Genomic DNA, 23,295 nt, shown 5'->3' with positions numbered 1-23,295 from the left:
TCCCTAGACCAGCGCTGGGTGTAGGAACCACTGACGCAGGACAGCTTTGTCACACACTACCTAGTTCCAAGTAACAAATTAATAGAGGGGAGAGAAGGGGTCACATTCATGGGCTCTAGTTATATTCTAAGCAGGAAACCTGTTCTAGAAACAAACCAAAGCTTTGATCCCAGAAGCAGAGCAGGGACTCTGTTGTAGCCCCCAGCTAGGGTAGAAGCTCACAGTGATAACCAGGGCAGCAATCTCAGACCAAAGACCTGGCAATTCACTCTCTCTGAATCTGCAGAGGCTCCCAGCAAGTTAACAGTGGCTGAGTCCGGCAGCATTCTCCTGAAACTCCAAGCAGGAAAAAGCCCAGACCCAAACCTGGGCCAGCCAGTTTAAGAGCTCAGACCAGGTCAGTGAGCAGACTGTGCCCTAGATCTTATCACTGAAAGCTTGCAGGCTCTCCGCCTGAGCTGGGAATGCAGGAGGAGGGAAGCTGTAAAAGGCAGACGCTCACTCCAGGCATCCCTCCTTCCCCTAGAATTCCACAGAACCCAGCATAACAAAGTGCAAAGCCGCAGTAAGGGAGAGGTTAGGAAACAAAACAAACTCTTGAAAGCGGGAGGAGGGAAAGAGTTGAATCACCTCTGAGGTCCCTTTGGAAAACTTCCTATTATAGGCTCACAAAATCAGTGCTAGAAGCAACCTCGGACATCATCAGGCCAGTCCCCTCGTTTTACCAGTGGGGAAACTGAGGTTCAGGGAAGAAGTGACTTCACAGCAATCCTGCCATTGCTCCCATTCCTGGCCACGTTTCCTGGAATGTGGAGCCCTCTGAACAAGCCTAGGAGTCACCCGGGAAAACCAGTATCATCGCTGTGTACTTACACCTTGTTTTGTATTCATAGCCGTGTCCTCTCCTTACATTGTCACCCTGATTTTCCTCCCCACCCGGTGTCTGTCCCCTGGTCAGCAGACTTAGCTCCATGTTACTTCTGGCTATTTGCACGTTGAATCTCGGGCTGCCCCCTTGACTCGTCTCTGTGGGACTTTCTCTCCTTCACTCAGGGAGCTGTCTCCTATCCTGGGCTGCTGCTCACACTGGAAGGGCCACCCCCTCAAGTCCTCTTCCTCAGACTGACTGGCCCTTCCCAGAGCTCCCATTTTGAGGAAGAAGCTTAGATCACCTAGGTCTTGGGAAGGAAGTCCTCTTGATTCTTTGGACTTTCTCTGCGATGCCCTGGTTCAGAGTACCTTCATTCTCATTCCCCACAACCCCCTTTTAGGCTTCCACATTAGAAGTTAAGCTCCTTGAGGGAAGGGAATGTCTTCCTTTCTCCTGCATACTTAGTACTTCTCTTGACATATAGTAAGCAGCTTAATAAATGCTTGTTGACTGAATTTGAGAAGGTACCTCCTCTTGGATGGGGATATTCTTAAACTGGGAAGTACCTCGCAGGTGCTATGAAAAGTTGTTTAGGTATTTGAAGGCACAGTGGAGAGTTAGAGCGCCAAGCTTGCAATCAGGAAGACTCACCTTCCTAAATTCAAATCCCAGGCTCAGATACTTACTAGCTGTGTGACCTTGGGCAAGTCACTTTACCCTGTCTGCCTCAGTTTCCTTACCTGTCAAATGACCTGGAGAAGGAAATTACTCCAGTAATTTTGCCAAGAAAACACTAAATGGGGTCACAAAGTGTCAGACAGGACTGAAAAACCATCGAACAGCACTCTATGATCCAACTACTCTGGTCTACTTGCTATTGCTTTGGAACAACACTCATCTCCTGACCGTGGGTCTTTGCACTGGCTATCCCCTATGCCAGGAATACCCTCCCATTGTACATTTTTGGTTACCTGAGTTTCTTCAAGACTCATTTCAAATCCTGCCTTCTGTCAGAAGCTGAATTCTTCCCACCCCCCTTCTATCTACTCTGTATAGATCTTGTCTGTACCCAGTTATTTTCATGTTTATCTCCCCTATTAAAATATAAGCTCCTTGAGGTCAGTAGCTAAGTGATCCAGTGCTGGATTTGGAGTTAGGAGGAACTGAGTTCAAATCCTACCTCAGACACTTACTAATTTCGTGTGACCCTGGACAAGTTGCTTACCCTCTCTGCCTCAGTTTCCTCATCTGTAAAATGGGCATAATAGTGCCTGTCTCACAGTGCTCTTGTGAAGAATTAATGAGAAAACTCATGTAAAACATTTTACAAACTTTGGAGCACTAGTATAAATGTTAGCTGTTAGTATTAGGCATTATTGCATCCCCAGCGCTTAGCTCAGACCTTGGCACTTAATAATGATTATTGACTGACCAATTAACCAAAACCACTGTAAAAAATGATTGATTATTGATTGAAAAAATTAATGATGCTTAAAATTATTGATACCTAAAAAGCCCTCATTCCTAACAATTTCCCTGCCTCTCCAGTAGAACCCATCCTTTAAACAAAGAAGTACAATTAATTATATGCCTCTTTTTGCACCTTTTGCAAGAGGGAAGGCAGTCTTTGCCATCAAATCTCAAAAGCCAAGAGGGGCCGTGGTACTGATTTAAACTCCAGTGTCTTTTAGTGTTGGTTTCCTTTACATGAGTCTAGTCCTTCTTTATCTTATTCTCTCGTCTTTGCTTCGTTGACTCTGCATCAGTTCATACAAGTCTTCCAAGATTCCTCTGAGTACCTCTATGGAAGAATACACATCAGAAAGACATTCTGTGTCCTCTGGGAGCGTACAGGGGAACCCACAAAAGGAAAACAAAAAGAGACTGAGGGAGGAGAACCAAGTACTTGCAAGGTGTGGAGCATGATGTCTAAGCCAAGCAGAGCAGCTGATAGAAAGTGGAGAATAATCTGGAAATTTCTGAAAAGAAAGGCTTTGGAAGGAGTTGGATGCTCTACCCTCCAGCCCTCCAATCAGGAGAGGTCATTGAGGAGCTGAAAAGTTGGTACATAGTAAGTGCTTAATATTCCAACTTGAGTGCATTTAGGGTTAGGGATGGGGTTAGGTTAGGGTTAGAATCGAGGCATTTAGGGTTAGGGACTCTAACCCTAAATGCGCTCGATTCTGTCAAGAAAAATTTCTTACAAATTTGTTGTTGTTCAGTCATGTTCAGTTGTGTCCGAATCTTCCTGACTCCATTTGAGGTTTTCTTGGCAAAGCTACTGGAATGGTTTGCCACTTCTTTCTTCAGCTGATTTTACAGATGAAGAAATGGGGAATGGGGTAAAGTGACTTGCTCAGGGGCATATAGCTAGTGTTTAAGGCCTCATCTGAACTCAGGTCTTCTGACTCCTGACCCCAGGTTCTTATCTACTGTGGGGTCATCTCTGGTTGTTCTGATCTGTTTCTTGCTGTTGGACCCAGATGGCTCGGAAGGAGAAAGAGGCTGGTGACCTGGCATAGCTCTCCCTCACTTAAATCCAAATCACTTGCATGTTGTGGCATCACCTTCTGGGTGTCATGGTCCTCTTCTAGAAGGAAGGGCAAACAGCAACCCTATCCACCACACCTCCTAGCTGCCCTTCTTACAAATTAGAGATGTCCCAAATTGACATGGGATGCTCCAAAGGTGTGGTAAGTTCCTCCCTCTCGAGGTCTGAGCAGATGTTGCATGACCACTTGACAGTTAGGTTATGCTGGGAATTCCTTTAGAGTCTAGGTTGCTCTTGATGGCTACTAAGGTACTGTCAACTCTCCCAATCTGTGAGATGCTGGTTGGCTGGATCAGAGGTGTCTAAAGTGCCTCTGATAGCAGCACTCCCCAATGCAGCTAGAACCAGATTAAAATTGTAATTGGGAAATATTATACATTGGGACTTCAAAATGACTTGAGTTCAAGGGAGGTAAACAAAGAAATGAGGGGCCTTTTTCAGTTTGGACATTTTTTCCTCTCTGAGTAGAAATGTTTAGACCAGAATGATGAGAAATTCACAAAAATTGCTTCTGGCAGGTTTAGGTCTACAATGCTGAGGACTGGATTCATTTTCCTCCACACCTCTTCTACCTGTGAGAGAGTATGCCTCTGTGTAGATGGGGGATTATTTTTCCATGTTATTTGGTTTTATTTTTTTCTTTCATTAAATATCATTGCTTTGAAAAAAATGGTTGGGAAATATTAAGCAAAATCAATAAGAATGCAATAAAACCTTCATAGCGTTACATTTCAAAAGGAAGTCACTATGCAGCCTGCAGGGATCCTTACATATGGAACAGAGGCCCCTGGTATTTATTCAACTTTGCCACCCCTGGGTTGGATCATAGATTCAGAGCAGGCAGGGGCCTCAGAGATCATCTAGTTCAACCCTCCCATTTTACAGATGGGGAGACTGAGGCCCAGAGAGGTTGAATGTCCTGCCGAAAGTTACACAGGCAAGCAAGATGTGTGCACTATCTAAACTCTGTATCTTTCCCCAGTACTCTGCTGAAGGTAACCAAGCACATGAGTTAATGGGATCAAAACTGTGGTGTCATTCTGTGTATATCTGAGGGACTTATTATGAAGAATAAGATTTAATAAGCTCTAGCTGATTGGTCATGTCTGTGGTATGTCTTGCCTTCTCCTCAGTTATCCTGCCACCCCCAAAATAGTTTAAGCCCTACTGTGTATCATAATTCAGCTTTTCAGACCAGAGGTCAGGTTTTGTCCCTTTCCAAGTTCAGACTTTTCCACTGGGAGGAAAGTCTCTCTAAGGCGTGGGGATCACGCTGCCCCAGTCCTAGGAGGGGGAGGTGCCTCTCTGACGGGAAGAGGCAAGACTTTGGCCTTCATTTCTGGAAAACAACTTATTTTCCATCACTGAGGGGTCCTTGACTTGGCCAGCATCAATAGGACAGCAATTCAGACCTCAGAGATCAACAGGATTCTAGTGGTAACCCTGAGAGCCTAAGAGTTTTACTGCTGTCTTTCACAGGACCCCATATAGTATGTTACCCCCATTATCAATGAAATAGTTGACATCAATTAGCTTTTATCAAGGGCTATTTATTGAGTATGGGAAGATGAGCTCTTACAAAATAATCCTCCCGAATCAGGAAGTACACCCTTCCCTCTTCAGACACATAGCCCACAAGCAGACTGGTGTTGTTTCTGGTTGCTGAGGGGCACTGATGGCTTTTCTTGCCTTTTAAAGCACACAAAGCTTACCAGGTAGTAATCTGGTCACCTAAGATCAGGAAAGAACACGCACAAAAGAGGTATTTGTACAGACATGGGTTGAGTGGATGACCAGAGATAAGGTGGCCACTGTCCTACCCCACACCTGGCTGCCCACGGCAGCTTTTGGTTCCCCAACAAGAAAAGAAAAAACTAAAAGGGGGCAGAGGGAGGGACATAGTCATTCTTTTGTATTTGAACTCAGTTCTAGACCTGTGCCTTCTGAATCATCAGTCCTCCCAGCCAACCAGAAGACTCATGGGTTACCACCCAGGTCCAGCCCCCAATACTCATGGATGAACATGAGTCACCAATGCTCCATGGGTTAGCTTGGAATCACGCAGAGAATACTCGGCAAGGCCCAGAAAAGGCAAACCTGAGGATGCTGTAAGGCCGAGGCTCTCATTGGCCAGTCCTTCCATTGTGTGTACACACATAAGTGTACCTGTTGTCTTCCTGGATCGAACATAAGGGACTTTGGTTCCGAATCTCCAGGACCCTATTCAGTGTCTAAGTAGACACTTAAGAAGTGCTTGTCAATTGACTGACTGAAGGTCAAGATAATAGATGGCTCATTACTTGGATCAGGATCCCCAAAGGCTTCTCATAATTCTAGGCAATGCTTTAAACATTCAGGATAAGGCACCTCCAGGAAAGCTCTCTTCTCAGAAGGTCAGGAGTGAGCAGGCCCCTTCTGATGCTTGCTCTGACTCTGAAGCCCTTAGTCTTGCCCTACTCTTGGCTCTGGCCCTTACTGCGTGGCGTTGGTCAGACTGCTTTGCCTGTCTCCCCTCCCTTAAGAGTGATCAGATCAAAGTTGTATATACTCTGAAAGCTAGGGATTGGAGTATGGAGGGAGACAAGGAGGAGGCTGTGATGCTGGCGTAGTAGATAAGTGTCTAACTAGGGCCGTGGGATGGTCGGGGGAGGGGGCAACTCTGGAACACCACCATCCAAATAACACTCACTGGGTTTGTGACAGAGGCAAGCTGCTTGGTTTCTCTTCATCTCAATTTCCTTCTCTATAAAATGGAAATGATATTAGTACAAAGTGGTTGTGAGTCTCGGAGGAGATAATGTGTGTTAAGTGTCATGCAGACTTATAACTTCTACATAAATACACCAGTTATTATTACTAGTGTAGTGATGGGGAAAGAAAAGATTGGGAATATATACTGTAGGTCAAGGGTTCCTAGCCTTTTAGGGTACCCCTGCCCCCTGAGTCTGGAAAACCTTCCTATACTCTCAATTTGATATAAAATGAAATAAAATTTACCATGCATTTGCAGATAAGAAAATAGGGAATGTTTTTCTACAAAAGTATACCAAAATTTTTTGTCACTCCATTGGTTAGAAATAAATTTGGAATTTCTAGAATATTTTAATAGGACATTATAATTATTCGCCAAATATTCCCCATGGCCCTCTTGACCAACTTCTCATAACCCAAGTTGGGAATCCTTGTTATAGAGGTAGACAATATGCTACTTGCTGCTGGATTGGATGTGGTAAGATTCAGAGATTATCTATTGCTGAGATATGCTAAGTGTTAGGCTGAGGAATGAGGGGACTGGGACAGGAGTATTATTTGAGTTACTCTTCAACAAAGCTTGGAGCTAGCCTCTGTCCTGGCTATTTGCCCCTCCTCCTTTCCCTTGCTGACTCTCAGTCAGCAGCAACTCTCAGCATCTTCTCTCCAGCTTCTTCCTATTCTGGGATATCTCACAGGACCTTGGGAGGTCAATGGCACAGGGGTGACCTCCCATTCAACTGCAACTATTGCAAGCAGCAGAGAGGAAGGAAAGGGGAAGAAATATTTTTTTCCCTCCAAAAATAAGTCCAAATATCTTCTCAAGTGAATACCATCAAAACATCCCACTAAGGTGAAGTCAAGGTTAGGGCAAGATAAAGGTATTGGGGTAGGAGCAGATCACAGGGTTGGAAGGTTTCCTTTAAGACACAACAAACTGGATGCTTTCCCCTACAGGAGGAGAGAATTTCCTTAAGAGCCTGGGATTTGCCCACTAGCCAAAAGTCATACAGAAAAATGGGGTGGAACTTGGTTTACCTAGCTTTTCTCCTGACCACAAGTTTCAATAACTTTCCCCAAAGTAAGATGGGCAAATTTGGTATGGTTGAGTAGAAAGCTGCTGCATTCCGAGTGAAAACAAAACAAAAACAGCACCAAAAAACTGGTTTCTAATCTCCGTTCCATCAGTCACTCCCTAGATGACGTGGACAAGTCATTGTCTTTCTCTGGACCACAAAGTAAAAAGAGGGAGTTGGGTGAGAGCCTCCCTGAATAGTTACCTTAGTAACTTTTATGATGTCACATCCATGCATTCCCCAGCTCCCAATCTCCATCTTCTGGGCCCTTTCCTCATCTCTCTCTTGCTGAATTCAGCTTCATTCTCTTAGCTTTTTCAAATGTTGCTGTGAAGTTATAGATTATAGCACCAGAGGATCCTAGGGACTGCAAGGGACCTTTAAGGCTCATCTAGACCAGATCTGACATTTTACAGAGGAGGAAACTGAGGCCTAGAGAGAGGAGAAAATGACTTGCTCCATATTGTCCATTGGGTGAGTTTAGTTACCCCTACCCAAACTATAAGCTCCCAAAAGCAAGGACCAATATCCTTCCTTTCCTTTGTGTTTCCTGAAGTCCTGAGTCAACTGGCCCAGTGCAGCCCAGTACAACCCAGGACTTTCTGTCTCTAGTAGATGACCATTTCATGATTGTTGCCTCACATTTTCCCTCTCTAACCTTGCCAGCCATGATGCTCAGGGAAATGGCCCTGGGCTTGAGGTGGAGTTTAAAGTTGGTAATAGTGTTAGCTTTTAACCAGTTCTGAGGGCTTTAGGCTTCCCAGCTCATGGCCAGCATTGGGCTGATAAGCAAATATCTGGTATTCCATGATGTCCCTGGATGCCCAGGATTCTATGGCACCCTCATTAATGTCCAGTGCTCCAAAAGTACCCATCCCCTCCCTTCAACATAATTCCCATTCCTTTGATGTTCTTCTTATAAAGATCATGGGTCAGAAAATATCAGAATTAATTAGAGCCTAGGACAGAGAGTGGCAGAGCAGGAAGGGACTTAGAAACAGTACTCGGCAGAGCAGAGCAGGATGTGAGAACAGAGAACGTGAGAGCTGAGAGGGACCTTAGAACATGTGACATCAGAACTGGGAGTGACCTGAGAATATAGAAAACAGGATGGCCAAACTCAAAGGGGTCTTGGAGATTACTTAGTGTCCCCCTTCCACCCCATTCCCATTTTGCAGATGAAAAAGCTAAGGTCAGAAAGAGGGGAAGGGCTGGCCACATGTGTCTATGTTAATATGGTGGAAAGGACTCAGCTTTTTAGTCCCAGCATCTCTTGTCACACCTGCCTCTAAGACTTCCTCCATGTATGGTCTCAGGCAGGCCACTTTCCTTTCCTGGGTCTCAGTTTCCTCCCCTATAATTAGAGGGCCTCTGAGGTCCCTTCTTGCTCTACTTTTAGGATCTGATGTCTGACCCAAGAAAGCACTGCCTGATCACAGCTTCCTGAGTTGGCAATTGTAGGAGGATTTACATTTCAGAAGAGGATGAGGGGCAGGGGTTGGGAAGGGAAAGGCAGATCTTGAGCCTAGAGGCTTGAATCTTCAGCTTGGGATTTTCTACTTTGAGGAGAACTGTTCAATGCCCTTTGGATCACTCCATCAGGGGTCATCACTTGTGCCACCATCGTACCACCTGGCATGTGGCTCCTTACACACTGCTTGGCTTTCCCAGCCCCCTCTCCTCACATCTCCTCTCTTCTGACTGATACTTCCCCTCCTCCTTTCTCTTCCACACCCCTGGCTCACAATCAGAACCATATGGTGGGAGTGGAGAATTTAGACCAAGCTCCTTGCTGGGAATGTTCTATTTTGAGCAATCTAGGCTCTTTTCCTGTCTGATAGCAATGCTGCTACTGGGAATCTCTCCTACCAGGAAGGACTCAGCAACCACAGGCTTATTTCCTCTCCTTCTCCACCCTCCTCCCCCAACTGTTCCTTCCTCTTCCCAATGTCATGGCCTATGGCCATGGAGACATGGTTGAAACGACATCAGAGTCCTGGCTCAGAGTCAGTGACCACTCTCCTCCCTCCCCATACTCACAGCTTAGCATGACAGCAGGGTTAGAAGGGCAGGTGGTACCCACTGGGACACTGAATAAACAGCTCAGACACCAGAACTGAGAACGAGAGAAATAGCAGAGAATATAGAATGTCAGAACTGGAAAGGAAACATAGAACATCAGAGCTGGAAGGGACCTGGGATCGCAGAACAGAGAATGTCAGAGTTGGAAGGGATCTGGGATCATAGAACACAGAATGCTAGAGTGCGATGGGAAGGGCCATGGGCACAGAGAAATTAGAAAGTCAGAGTTGGAAGGGACCTGAGAACATTGATTGGTGGGTGAATGGGCCCGTGGTCAGGCTGAGTCCTCTCCCTGGGAGGGAGTGCACCATTGTCCTCCTCCTAGGGGTGATTAAGGGCATAGGGTCATGGATGTAGGTGATCTATAGATTAGATCATTGATTTAGAGCTGGAAGTGACCTTCATAGTCATCAAGTGCAGCTTTCCCACCCCACCTTACTTTACATATGAAGAAACTGAGGCTTAGAGATGGTGAGTGATTTGCCCAGGATCACAAAGCTAATTTTTGAGGTGGGATGTGAACCCAAGTTTTCCTGACTCCTGTTTCAAAGCTCCATCCAGCATACTACCCTGCTTCTTCTACTGGAAGGAGCTGGGATTTTTTGTCCTTGAGAAGGCTAAAAGGGACTTGTTATTCATTGTTAAGGGACAGCATGTGGAAGAGGGATTAGATTGCTTGACCCCCAGATCAGAAGCACTAGGTGGGACTTTCCAGGGGTCAGAGTCAGGAGAAGCTTCTTCAGGCATAGCACTAACCCAAAGCAGAACAGGCCCCAACTTCACAAGAAGGGAGACTGTTTCTCCCTGGAGGGCTGCATGACCCCTAAGCTAGGTTCATTTCATCTCAGATTCTGGGATTTCCTGGGGCTTCTCGTTCCTGGAAGGTTGGAGGGTCTCAGAAACTCTGGATTGCTTCTAAATGAAAGGTATTTGAAGCCCTCTCAGACACGCTGGTTACACACAAGTGCACTGTAAATTTCTTTATTAATAAGTGTTTGTAATTTTCATTTGCCCCTTATTAACAATGACTGCTGGGGACCAGGGGAGAGACTGACCACTGAAAGAACTCCATCTGAAATCCAATGCTCCCTCAGCTCCCTTCAAAATCTCAGAGCAGCATCACTCTCTTTTCAGAAACTTAGTCTTTGTTTACTCCTAAATCATATGATCTTTGATCTTCTTGCTGCCAACCTGGTTATGGACTCATACACTCGAAGGACTGGGAGAACCGTAGAATGTAAAATGTCAGAGGTGAAAGGAAACCAGAACTCAGAACACAAAATTTTAGACCAGGAAGGGACCTTAAAAAAAAAAGAATGTTAGAGCTGGGAGGGAGCTTAGAAACATACCATGTCAGATCTGGGAAGAACATAGAATGTTAAAATTGGAAGAGACCTTAGAACATAGAACATTAAGGTGGGAAGGGACTTTATAAGATAGGATGTCAAAGTTAGAGGGGACCTAACACAAAATGGACATAAAATATAGGGGCTGAAAGCAATCTTAAAACACAGAACATGGACCATAGGAGCTGAGGGTTCTCCAAGCATAGATCATAGAATGTTAGAGTAGAAAAGGAGTTTAGAACATAGAATGTTAGAATTGGAAGGGACCTTAGAACAGAGGATGTTAAAGTGGTAAGGGAGCTTGGAACATAGAATGTCAATGCTAGAGAAGACCTAACATAAAATGAACATAAGATATTAGGGCTGAAAGGATCTTAAAACACAGAACACAGACCATAGGAGCTTAGGGCCCTCCAAGAACAGATAATAGACTATTAGAATTGGGAGGCATTATCTAATTCACTCATTTTGAAACTTAGGAGCCTGGAAGAGAAAGTCACTTGTCCCAAGTCACATAGCAACGTGTGTGGTAAACCCAGGACTAGAGCCCTGATCTACTGGCCCTTGATCCAGTGCCCCTTTCCCAAATCTCACTGGAGGAAGACTTTTTCAGTTGCTGACATTCTCTACATCCAGCTGTGATCTTCTGTATGAATATAGTCATCCATGATGCAAAGGAAAATGGGCTGGACTTGTAGCCAGAGGACCAGGGTTGAAGTCCTCACTCTGCCATGTTCTACTTGTATGTTCTTGGTAGATTAAAGGTCAGCCTTTGTGATCTTTGTGCAGGGCATTGGGAAGTCTCTCCTTTCACCAAAATTATCCCCCGCCACCTGTTCCCACCCTTATCCTGCCCAAGGTAGAAAATCCCACCACTGGAGATGCAGTCACTCTGCAAGGAACAGATTCTTCATCTGTAAAAATGAGGGGGGTCAGACTAAGCTCCCTTCTAGCTCTGAATCTGTGATCTATGAATCCCTGCCTTAAGGATGCCAAGCAAGAGCTTTGTTGGGGCTACTTTCCACTTAGCCCAGAACATCCACTTCTTTCCAGAAACTCTGTGGCACAGTGAAGACAGAGCTGAAAGTTAAGTCAGGAAGGCCTGACTGCAAATCCTGCTTCAGATACTTAAACTAGCTGTGTGAGCCCGGGAAGAATAATTATGATAATTAATAATAATACCCACTTTGTAGGGTTGTTGTGAAAATACGATGGGATAACATTGTAAAGTGCTTAACACAGTGGCTTGTATGCAGTAGGCACTTCATAAATGTTTATTTCCTCCCTTCCTTCCTTCCTTCCTTCCTTCCTTCCTTCCTTCCTTCCTTCCTTCCATCTTTCCTTCCTTGCATGACTATAGGCCAAGGGCAAGTTGCCTTGGTCTCAGGCTCTTTGCCTAGGAGCTTCTCAGCTGTGGTCAGCAGGGAAACAGTGCTGGGGCTTTGGGGTCATTGGGTGAACAGGGAAGGGGGTTGGTTCCTTCATGGTTCTTCTGGTTTCAGTCAGAATAATAGCTCCAATGTAGTAACTGCAGTGATAATAACAGCATTTCTGTAGCATTTGCTGGTTTGCAAAGCACTTTAGATACGTTGTCGTATTCAACCCTCACACAAACTCTATAAGATCGGTGTTATTAGTATGTATCCATTTCACAGGTTAGGAAACTGTGGTTCCCTGAGGTTAAATGACTTATCCAGGGTCACAGTTAATAAGTAGAAGAAGCAATATTTGCATTCGGAACTCTCTGACTCCAAGCCCAGCATTAAGTCCACTGTGCCATGTAGCTGTCTGGCTGCCAAAGAAAGCAGGGAGCCAGGGCTGGCTGGGGGTGCAGTGGGTTCCAAACCTGGCTTAGGCTCCCAGGACATCAAGATCCCCAGGGTGAAGTTCCATGAAATCAGTCTGCTGCCCAGCATCATATGGGTCAGTAAATGTGGGTTGGACCAGAACCCCTCTAGGAGATGGTAATTCATGCTGATTAGAAAAATCAATCAACATGGTAAGGATCATATTCAATTTCTTTTGTCCTTAAGAAGACATGTGAGTGAGTCAGAGGGAGGGAGAGAGATAGAGAGGAGGAAGAGAGAGAGAAAAGAGAAGAGAGAGAAAAAAGGAGAGGAGATAAAGGGGGGAAGAGACAGAGATAAATAAATAAAGGGAGGAGGAGAGGGAGAGAAACAGAGAAAAAGGGAGAGAGAGACAGGAGGGAGGGAGGGAGAGGGGGGAAGGGAGAGAGACAGAGAGGAGAAAGGAGAGAGAGAAGAGAGAAACAGGAAAAGAGGGAGAGAAAGAGAAGGGAGGGATGGAAGAAGAGAGAGAGGAGAGGAAGAGAGAGAGGAAAGGAGGAGGTGGAGAAGGAGTAGGGGACAAAAAGAGAGAGGAGAGAGAGAGGTGGAAAGGGAGCAGGGAGAGAGAGAGACAGAAAAAGAGAGAGGCAAGAGAGACACAGAGAGAATTCTCTTGTTCCTCTGGGATGAGTCAGTGAAGGAAAGAGTGTCTGTGGGAGGCCCTTTTCAGAGCAACCCTGCACAACCCAGAGCAAAATGCTCTCTTTGAGTGGTTTTTACAAACAACGTGGCTGAATGTAAAAGCAAGAACTCCCAGCTAATAACAAGAGGCACTTTTTCTATAGGGTTTGAAGTTTATAAAGCCTTGTATAACAACTCTCTGAGGTAGGTAGCACAGGTTTTGTCTTCATCCTCATTTTACAGATGAGGAAACTGGGGCTGGGAAAAATGAAGCAAACTGCCCAGCAACACTCGCTAGTGAGGATTATAGGCAGGATTTAGAGTCAGGTCCTCTCATTCTAAAGCTATGTCAGTTGGTAGTGGATAGTAAGCTGAGTCTAGAGTCAGGATGACCTGGGTTCAAATCTCACTTCATTCATTTGCTAGCTGTGTGACCTGGGATAAGTCACTTTGTCTCAGTTTCCTCAGTTATAAGATAGCATCTACCTCACAAAGTTGTGATGATGACCAAATGCCATGCATTTACTAAGAACCTACTATGTGCCAGGCACTGTACTGTTAACAGTAAAATCATAAATCTTCTGCACAAAAGCTATTGTCTAGTTATGTAACCATACTTGTGATGTGAATTTTTTGAGCCTAAGTATAAAACTTTAGCTAATTTGATTTAACCCACTACTCTAACTTCTTGAGATCTTTTTAGATTCTGACACTACTGGGCTTCCCCTTCTCTTTATAACATCAAAAATTTGATATTATTGAAAAAAAACATTGACCAACACAGAGCCAAGGAGCCCTCCACTAGGGACTACCTTTCAAATCCACATGGGTTTATAGTATCATACATCTAGGTCTAGAAGGGATCTTGTTCCATTGATGACAGCTTCTTGAGTCCAGTTACTCAGTCAGAAATCTTGAGAGCAAGTGAACTTCATGATCAACATGGAGAGAAATTCTAATCTTAGCGTTGCCTAAGGTGGTTTACATCGTACATGCCTTAAACTCAGGTCTTTCTGACTTCAAGCCCAATACTCTTTCTATCACATCACATTACCTTGCAAAAGATATGTAAAGAAAGTGGAAGCAAGCCAATCTATCCATTCAGTTATATATGGGATGCAGTGACAGAATGCCCACATAGACAGAATCTTAATGTAGATGGTACTTGTCCTTTAAAATATATATAGCACCTCTCCTTTAAAAGTCTGAGTTGGTCAGCGAGTTCTCTATGCATTCCCAGTGATCCCACTGATGCTAGCTTTATATTAATCCTTATCTGTTACTGTTCCTTGGGATTGCCAGATCTGACCCCATAGTTTTGACCCTCCACCTCACTTTTCAATTTGAAACTGTCTTGATTAGTTTAAAGCCCTCTTGTCCTCTGTGTGTCACTCTACTAGATGCTGGGGAGGGATATCAAAGTGTGTAAATTATGCCTTCTATCCCCAGGGCCCAGCTCAATGCAAATGTGTAGAGCTCTCCTGCTTAGCTCCACAAAGATAGGGACCATATCTTCACTGGGCTTTGTAAGTCTCTCAGGAATGAGCACATAGCTCCTCACTCTGTGGCTGGTTTTTACAACAAACATTTGCTAAATAAATGGATGAGAGATCAGAGAAGTCATTACTCTGAGGAAATATGAAGAGGCTAGGCCCTTTCCCCAAAAGAGAGGAGGACTGTGTTGACAGAATCTCCTAGGACTAATGAATCCAGAAGCACAGTCCTCCAGCAAGAAAGGAATCTTGCCAACTGCCATGTGCATCCTCATTTAATTTCCTGGTGATTAGTGTCTCTCAAGACCCAGGGTCATGAGGCTTGGCTGACCTGAGACTGGTTCATCTGCAAATGGCTTCAGTTCCCTTTGTTGGTCTGAGCATATAACTGAAAACTCTGGTATTCAGGGGCCATGTGCGTCAGTCTGTGTTCTTGGCTGAGTTGACTGCTACCTCCTGCATGGTTTGATTTGGTGTTAGGGGAATGTGTTCTAATCCAGCATGAACTTAGGCAATCGAACAATCAATAAACATTTACTGAGCACCTCCTATGTTCAGGCACCATGCTAAGGGCATCCTTTGGCTTCCTTGGGAGTCAGTTACCTCATCTGTAAAATGAGAGGGTTGGATTTGAAGGCCCCTTCCCCCTTTAAATCTAGGCTCCTATAACCTTAGAGATCCTTTAATATAATCACTGGGCAGCTACATGGTACAGAGTGCTGGGCCTAGAGTCAGGAAGACTCATCTTCCTGAGTTCAAATCTGACCTCAGATATTTCTTAATCACTTAACCAAGTCCCTTCACCCTCTTTGCCTCAGTTCATCTGTTAAATGATCAGCAGAAGGGAATGGCAAAGCACTCCAGGATCTTTGCCAAGAAAACCCCAAGGGGGGACACAAAGACTCAGACATGAGTGAACAACGAATATAATCCCCCAGCTTTATAGATGACTAGAGAGAGGCCCAGAGAGAGAAGATTATTTAGCTTGCAGAGCTAGGAGCTTAGCTGAGACTTGGCTACCCATCCAATTCTCTTTTCATTCTGTCATACTGGGGAAATATAGAGACTACCCAGGAAAAAGGGAAAGATTATATATGAGACCAGAGGTGAGAGGTTACCTACTATAATTCAACTCCCTCCTTTGACAGGGGATAAATCTGAGACCAGAGAGGTCAGTGACTGGGATGAGATGACAGCTGGGACTTCAGCCTGACCCTCAGTCTCCCCAGTGAGTGTTATTTCTAGAAGACTCTACTGTCCCTCTTCACCTTCATGATTTATTTTAAAGAACTAGGATGAGGAGGCCCTTCTCTGGCTCTGTGCTTTTTGATGGGCTGAGGGAGTCTCAAAGATCTTGTCAAGATTTCAGGCTGTCGGCTTCTCTTGGACCCTTGTGAGCACTGGGATCACATCTCAGATGCCTTGAGTCAGTTGAGTCTTATGGATAGTCACAGAGTCAGTGGAAGCTGGGTTTGAATTCCAATTGTGCTATTTTGCTAGACTTGGGTGACTTTAGCCAAGTCATCCTCTGTCTTTTGGGCTCAATTTTCTCATCTGTCTCTAAAGTCCCTTTCAGGTCCAAGTCTTATAATCTGACCAGGGGACCCTCTCAACTGCTGGGTGGCAAGTGTCTGGCTAGGGATGCTTTGCTGGGGAACAGACATGAAGGGAACTGATGGAAGGATGAATACAATTGTCCCCAAACAAGGTGTATAATGTGTGTATGTATGTATGTGTATGTATTTATGTGTGTGTGTATGTGTGTGCGTGTGTGAGCATGAGTGTGATAGAAGGTAGAAGGAGGAAAGAACCTGTCAGGCAGATGAAGCAGCAACCACAGTAAACAAATACAGTGTGTTCTGTGCTTGTCTCAGGGCATGAGAGCTTCTATTCATCCTGGAGAGACGTGATTCACAGTGCCAGCCAATGAGCCATGAATCAGTTGGGCTGCTTTGTGAGAAGGGAAGTTCAAGGTGTCTGGGGGTGGGGGAAGTAGGGTACAGCAAGCCTTTCCCACTTCCCAGGGTGTTTGATCCCCTTGAGCATCCCATTGTTTACCTTCCCTCATACATACCCAAGGCTCTGCAACCCAGGCCAGAGATAGTAGAGGGGTCAACAGGAGGCTGGCTCCCATTTGGGGGACAGGGAGAGGGAGAGAGGCAAGCAGAGGGCTCTGTTCCCATCTCTCAGTCTCCCACTTAGGTTCCTGGGCCAGGACTGGGAAGGTTCTGTTGGGCCTTATTCTGCCCCGTTTATTCCCTGCATATACAGTGGCTTGTTCTACCAAGGGGAAGGAACAGGAGCTAGATGGAGTGTGAGACATGGAGGCAGGAAGACTTGGCTTCAGATCCTCCCTTAGACACTTACTGGCTATGCAACCCTGGGCAAGTCATTTCACCACTCAACTTCTCACCTGCAAAATGGAAGAGCTGGACTAAATGGCTTCAGAGGACTCTCTCAGTTTTAAGTTCAGTTGTGGCTGACCCTCTGTGACACTGTAAGGAGTTTTCTTGGCAAAGATCTTGGAGTGGTGTGCCTTTTCCTTCTCTAGCTCATTTTACAGATCAGGAAACTGAGGCAAACAGGATGAAGTGCTTACCCAGGGTCACACAGCTAGCAAGTATCTGATTTGAATTCAGGTCTTCCTGACTCCAGGCTTGGTGCTGTATCCACTATGGCACCACCTAGCTGCTCCAGGGTCTTGCGCTTAGCAAGCTATAAACTGGTCCCCATCCATGACTGATGAAATAGATTGGCCTTGAAGTTAGGAAGACTCAGATTTAAACTCTTACTAGCCATGGGATCCTGGGCAAGTCATTTCTTGGTTTTCTTCCCACCCCCCAGAGACCAGCTCATCCCCAAATTAGGCACCAGATGAGGAATGGTTTTGGCCACAGTCCCTCATGAAGACCATTTACCAAAGTGTGGAAGGATGGGATTGGAATGGAAAAGACCAGCTGCTGTTTATTGCTTGGCTTCTAGATTGAGATCGGGGGCTAGGGGTGGGGGCTGTGTGGGTAGGGAAGAGTACATGATTATGAGTGCTTATTCCTTGGAAGGAGTAGATTGTGGAGACATGCTGGCCTGCCCCAGAGGCTTACTGAAATCTGAGTCCTTCAGATATCCCTCTCCCCTCAAATTAACCATCTTGGGAGGGGATATATTTGTGGCATGAGAAAGCGATGGGTAGGTGGTGGTTCTTGGGGCTTGTTCTACACTCCTCAAGGCTACTTCATGGATTGTCTTCATGATCCAAGTCAGAATTCTTGAGGACAGACTCATAGAATCTTGGATTTACAGCTGGCAGGGATGTTGAAAGCCAGTGGTTCCACTTAATTCCCTTTATAGATGAAGAAAATGAGACATAAAGAAGTACCCAGGGTTCCACTTTGGGCTGCACTTTTAAAAAAAACGACACAAATATTTATTAAATATGTATCATGTGATGGGCTTTACAGAGGCACCTCTATGTGTGTGTGTGTGCACACGCATGTGTGTGTGAATGTGTGTGTGTATGTGTTTTTCTATTTACGTTCACACAGTTGTGGGTATTTGACAGATGGGATTTCAACAAACAGACCTTCCTTACTCTAACACTTTTCCCATGGATGTATCCTTGGTAGAAATGCCAAAGGTGAAGGGAATAGAAAATGGGCACAGAAGGGACATGCCCAGGGTCACACATTTAAGTAAGAGTCTGAGGCAGGATTTGAACGCAGGTCCTCCTGACTCCACCCGTTGCATTCTCTGCCTATGACTTGGCTGATTCCAAGCCCACCCTGGGTCCTGCCTTCCCCCATAGTAGTCTCTCAGTAGAAGTTCTTCTCCAGAGATGGGTTTGTGGGCATCTTCCTTAAAAAAATAACATGAGGATGCAGTTTCTTTTACTTATTCCTTTTTTCCTTTGTTGTGCTCCCAGTGTTTAGGGAGAGGAGAGAGAATGTTCTTCACTCTAGGGACAACAATGCGTGTGCTTAGCTGGAACAGTCTGTACCAACATGTTAACAGAAGCAACTCGGAAAAAGAGCGGAGCTTGGGAGAGGTAGCTTGGCACCTCTGACAATCTCAGGCTTTGAAAAGAGGCAAACATCAGTTTGTGTTTCCCAGATATTACTCTCACCCCTCCTCCTTCTGTCTGGAAACGTCTACTCCATGTGCTGAATAAAGAGCTGATCCTGCAGTCAGGGAGATCTGAGTTCAGACACACTCACTGTTATGATCCTGGGTAGGTCACTTAATCTCTGTCTGCCTTGGTTTCCTCATTGGTAAAATTAGGATAATAATAGACTTTATTTCCTAGGCCTACTGTGAAAATAAAATGACATATGTACTTTCATAAACCTTCAAGTGCTACATAAAGCTATCACCATCATCCTCATCCTCATTTTGTTATTTAGTAGTTTCAGTTGGGTCCGATTCTTAACCATTTGGCCTCATTTGGAGTCTTCTGGGCAAAGATCCTGGTGTGGTTGGCCATTTCCTTCTTCAGCTCATTTCACAGATGAGCAAATGGAAGTAAACAGGATTAAGTGATTTACCCAGGGTCACACAGTTAGAAAGTGTCTGTTCAGATTTGAACTCACAAAGATGAGTCTTCCTGACTCCAGCCCTGACTCTATCTACTGTGCCACCATTAATTATTACTATTATCCACTGTCTGGGAAGGCATTAGGAGCACTTGATCCTTTCCACTGACCCCAGGGTCAACCCTAGGGATTACTGGAGAATGTCAGACCTGGGAGAGAACCTAAGAAATCACCTACTTTGACCCAACATGAAGTCATCAACAAGCAGCCTTTAAATGCATACTATGAGCCAGGCACTGTGCGTGGGGGGGATTGAAGTCTTCATCCCTATATGAATTTTGAGCCTGGGATGACCTTGTCAGATCTGCGCTCATAGGCCCCAAAGAGTTAATCTCTTTGGCCTTCCTCTGGAGGGACTGGAACCCAGGTGCAGTCCATCAGGTCCTGGCAGGAAATTGGTTGGGGTCATTGGGCCATCTCCTCTGCAGGGGAAACATACACATTGCTATTGGAAAAACTGTATATGACTCTGCTCTTGAGGGGAAAAAACCCCAAAGCCAGCACCAACACTCTTTCCTCTCTTGGGCTTCTGTTTATAAGCACCCTTGACATTTGAGATCTGAAAGCTGCTCCTTGGGACAGCTGGAGTTCTCCCTAAGAACACCTCTAACGATTAGGATGGGGAGAGATGGGAAGGGTATGTCTGGTGGGGTGTTATGGGAAGGTCAATGGGGCCACTTCTTATAAGTGTGCTGGGGTCACTGGCCTGGCTTGTTATTACAGTCATTGTACTCCCCTTCCCCCTGCATAGCTCTCTGGTTAAAAGCTGCTTAAGAGAACCAGGAAGTCCCCACGAGGGAGAAGCTATCCTGAAGCTCATAGTGTCATCAATGATCAAAACAGAAAAGGACCTTAAAAAACAGAATGTTGGAGCTGGAAGGGACTTGGATCTATGGAACACTGAATGTTAGAGCGGGAAAGGATTGTGCAACTTAGAACGTGGATTGTCCAAGCTGGATGGGCAGCCAATGCTGGAAGGGAACTGGGAACATGGAATATAAAATGTTTTAGCTAAAAGGGAAATTAGAAAATAGAACAATGTTAGAGCTAGAAGAGACCTTAGAACTTAGAACATAGACTGTTAGGACTTAGCGCCTAGAATATTGGGAGGCCAACTTAGAACAGAGAGTGTGGAATATCAGAGCTGGGAGAGACCTTATAACTTAGAACACAGACTGTGGAATATCAGAGTTAGAAGGGACCTTAGAAATTTAGAACACAGATCGTGGAAAATCAGAATTAGAATGGATCTTAGAACTCAGAACACAGACTGTGGAACATCAGAGCTGGGAAGGACCTTAGAACTTAGAACACAGACTGTAAGGACTTAAGATGTAGAATATTTGAGCTGGGAGCCAACTCAGAGCACAGACTGGAATGTCAGAGCTGGGAGGGATCTTTGAGTTCATTTAGTCTGACTCCATCTTACAGATGAGGAAATGAGGCATACTAATGATCAGTGTTTAATAAAAACTTTTCCATGCCAATTCTAGCCCCAAGGGGCTTCCAGCCCATCCTGAGGCAGGGGGCATCTAGACAAATTCTCTGTGAAATATCTCCAGATCAAATGAGAACCAAAATTCAGTCTCGGGGAGAAAATAGCAGATGGGGAGGGAGAAGAGAGCCTTTGTCTTGGTGTTCAAGGCTCTGATTTAAATTCTGTCTCTGCCATTTACCATTTGTGTGACCTTGGCCAAGATATTTAACCTCACTGGGCCTTAGTGTCCAAATACATAAAAGGAGGGGACTGGACCAGAAGTCTTCCAGCTCAAAATATGTGATTCTGTGACCCTTCAGAGGAGGGAAAGGGAAGAGTTCTGTTGTCTGTGTTTGCCTTTCCCTTATATTCACAGATCAGAGAACCGGAAGGTGAGCTGGTCCAGGCCTGAGGCATTGTCCTGGTCCAACCCTAGTCCTGGTTGGTCCTAGGTCCACAGCTCTGGTCCTGGAGTCATAAGCCTTGGGCTTGAATCTGCTGTGACTGGGCCTTGACTAGTCATCTATAAATGGGGTGGGACTAGATGATTTTTAGGACCCCTTCTAGTCTAACCCCTATGGTCCTAGGACTCCATTTTACATATAAGGAAACTGATCCCTGGAGACCATCCATCGAGGACCATCCTAGTCTAACACCCTTATTTTATAATCGAAGAACCCGAAGACTTCTTTGCCCAAGGCCACAGAGGCAGTAAGAAGACAAGCAGAGATCTGAATCCAAAGTCAGTTGATTCCAAATCTGGTGCTTCTTGGCCATGGCAATGCCTCAGTAGTTGCAAAACTGGGTAGAGGGCTCAGGTTTCCTGACTCTCAGGCTTCACCACAGCTCACTCACAGAGACCCTTCCCCATCCCCCTCCATTTCTACCCACTCCCACCCCCATTCCATGGGCCTGCTGGGCCCAGAGAATCAGCCCTAACCCTCCACATCCATGCCCACCCTCTGCCCTCCTCATCCCCCTCACCCTTTGCCCATTGTACTTGGCAGCTGCAGCTGGGGCCCTGACTGGGGGCAAGCCATTTCAATGGCTGCCATCTCCGCAGCAGTCCCCCACCTTCCTCCCACCCCCACCACTGTGCCCTCCACAGCCCCCAGCCTGGTGCCATTGATTGTTCTATTCAATACCCCCTGCCTGGATTGGCTGCCCAGCAGTGAAACTTGTTTAACTGCCTAATTACGCTTCCTAACACACGTGCAGGCTTTCTCTGACGGCTGTGATTTCATAATTATTGCTGGCACCCAGCCCATTGATGGGAGGGGGAGAGGTATTGGGAAGACAAAAGGAGAACAGGTGGGGGTGGTCAGAAGGGGGTGGCACCCCAGGGGAGCCTTTGAGGCCTAATCTAATGAGGAGGGGGTCAGCGTCACCCTCTCCTCTACCAACACAAACCCTCTCTGTTCCCTTGGAGGTCAGAGAAGGGTGTGGGGGTTGGGAGAGCTCAGTGAGTCAGAGAGATCCTAGAATCGTGGAAGGTCCCAGCTAAAAGGAACCTTGGAAGTCAAGGAATCAGTTTGATGATCAGGGCCTGGAAAGGAGAATTCATTTAGTCCAATTCTTATTATTTTTAGATGAGGAAACTTGACTTGCCCAAGGTCACACATGTAGCAAGTAGCTTAACTGGAATTTGAACTTAGTGGCTCTAGCTCTAAATCTGGTTCTTTTATTTTACATAGGGGGAAACTGAGGCACAGAGAGAGAGGTGAAGAGCTTTGCCTCCGGTTACATAGCAAGTAAGCGTCAGAGTCAGGACTCCAAAATAAGTCATAAGACCATATATTTAGAGCTGGAAGAAACTTGAGAAGCCACTAAGTGCAATTCTCTCAATTAGCAAATGAGGAGCCCAGGTTTAGAGAGGTTATGAAGTTGTCCAGAGTCACAAAGAAAGCAAATGATAGGGATGGGATTCAAACCCAGACCCTCTGAGTCCAAATTCATAGACTTTCCATTTTTTTCACCAAGTTATCTGATTCTAAAATTCTGTCCTTGTTCCCACAATGGTCATAGAAAGAATGTTTTCAGTTGTTTCCGTCATGTCTGACTCTTCGTGACCCTTCTGTTTGGAAGTGTCTACTCCATGTGCTGAGTAAAGAGCTGATCCTGCAGTCAGGGAGACCTGAGCTCAGACACACTCACTGTATGATCCTGGGTAGGTCACTTAATCTGTCTACCTTGGTTTCCTCATTGGTAAAATTAGGATAATAATAGACTTTATTTCCTAGGACTACTGTGAAAATAAAATGACATATGTACTTTCATAAACCTTCAAGTGCTGCATAAAGCTATTACCACCATCATCATCCTCATTTTGTTGTTTAGGAGTTTCAGTTGTGTCCGATTCTTAATCATTTGGCCTCATTTGGAGTTTTCTGGGCACAGACACTGGAGTGTTTGCCATTTTCTTCTCCAGTTCCTTTTACAGATGAGGAAACTGAGGCAAACAAGGTGAAGTGACATGTCCAGGGTCACACAGATGGTAAATATCTGAGGTCAGATTTGAACCCAGGTAGATGAGTCTTCCTGATGCCAGGTCTGGTGCTCTATCCACTGCACTATTATGATGGTGATTGGCAACA

General features: G+C 45.4%; 1 protein-coding gene and 1 long non-coding RNA gene across 2 annotated transcripts in view; one reads left to right on the top strand and one right to left on the bottom strand.

The window, feature by feature from the left end:
• The window catches only part of LOC140510054 (1-aminocyclopropane-1-carboxylate synthase-like protein 1), a 99,817-nt gene that overhangs the window by 3,687 nt on the left and 72,835 nt on the right, over positions 1 to 23,295 (top strand). The window lies entirely within an intron of this gene.
• LOC140510055 (uncharacterized) lies at positions 4,906 to 7,816 on the bottom strand. Its single transcript, XR_011969068.1, has 3 exons — positions 7,212 to 7,816; positions 6,112 to 6,165; positions 4,906 to 5,153 (listed from the first exon to the last, which is right to left on the bottom strand). It is a non-coding gene; the product is annotated as an uncharacterized lncRNA (long non-coding RNA).

The sequence above is a fragment of the Notamacropus eugenii genome, chromosome 6 (assembly GCF_028372415.1).
Source record: "Notamacropus eugenii isolate mMacEug1 chromosome 6, mMacEug1.pri_v2, whole genome shotgun sequence".
Lineage (NCBI taxonomy): Eukaryota > Metazoa > Chordata > Mammalia > Diprotodontia > Macropodidae > Notamacropus > Notamacropus eugenii.
Note: the sequence above shows the minus strand (reverse complement) of the source record. Positions and strands in the feature narration are given on the sequence as shown.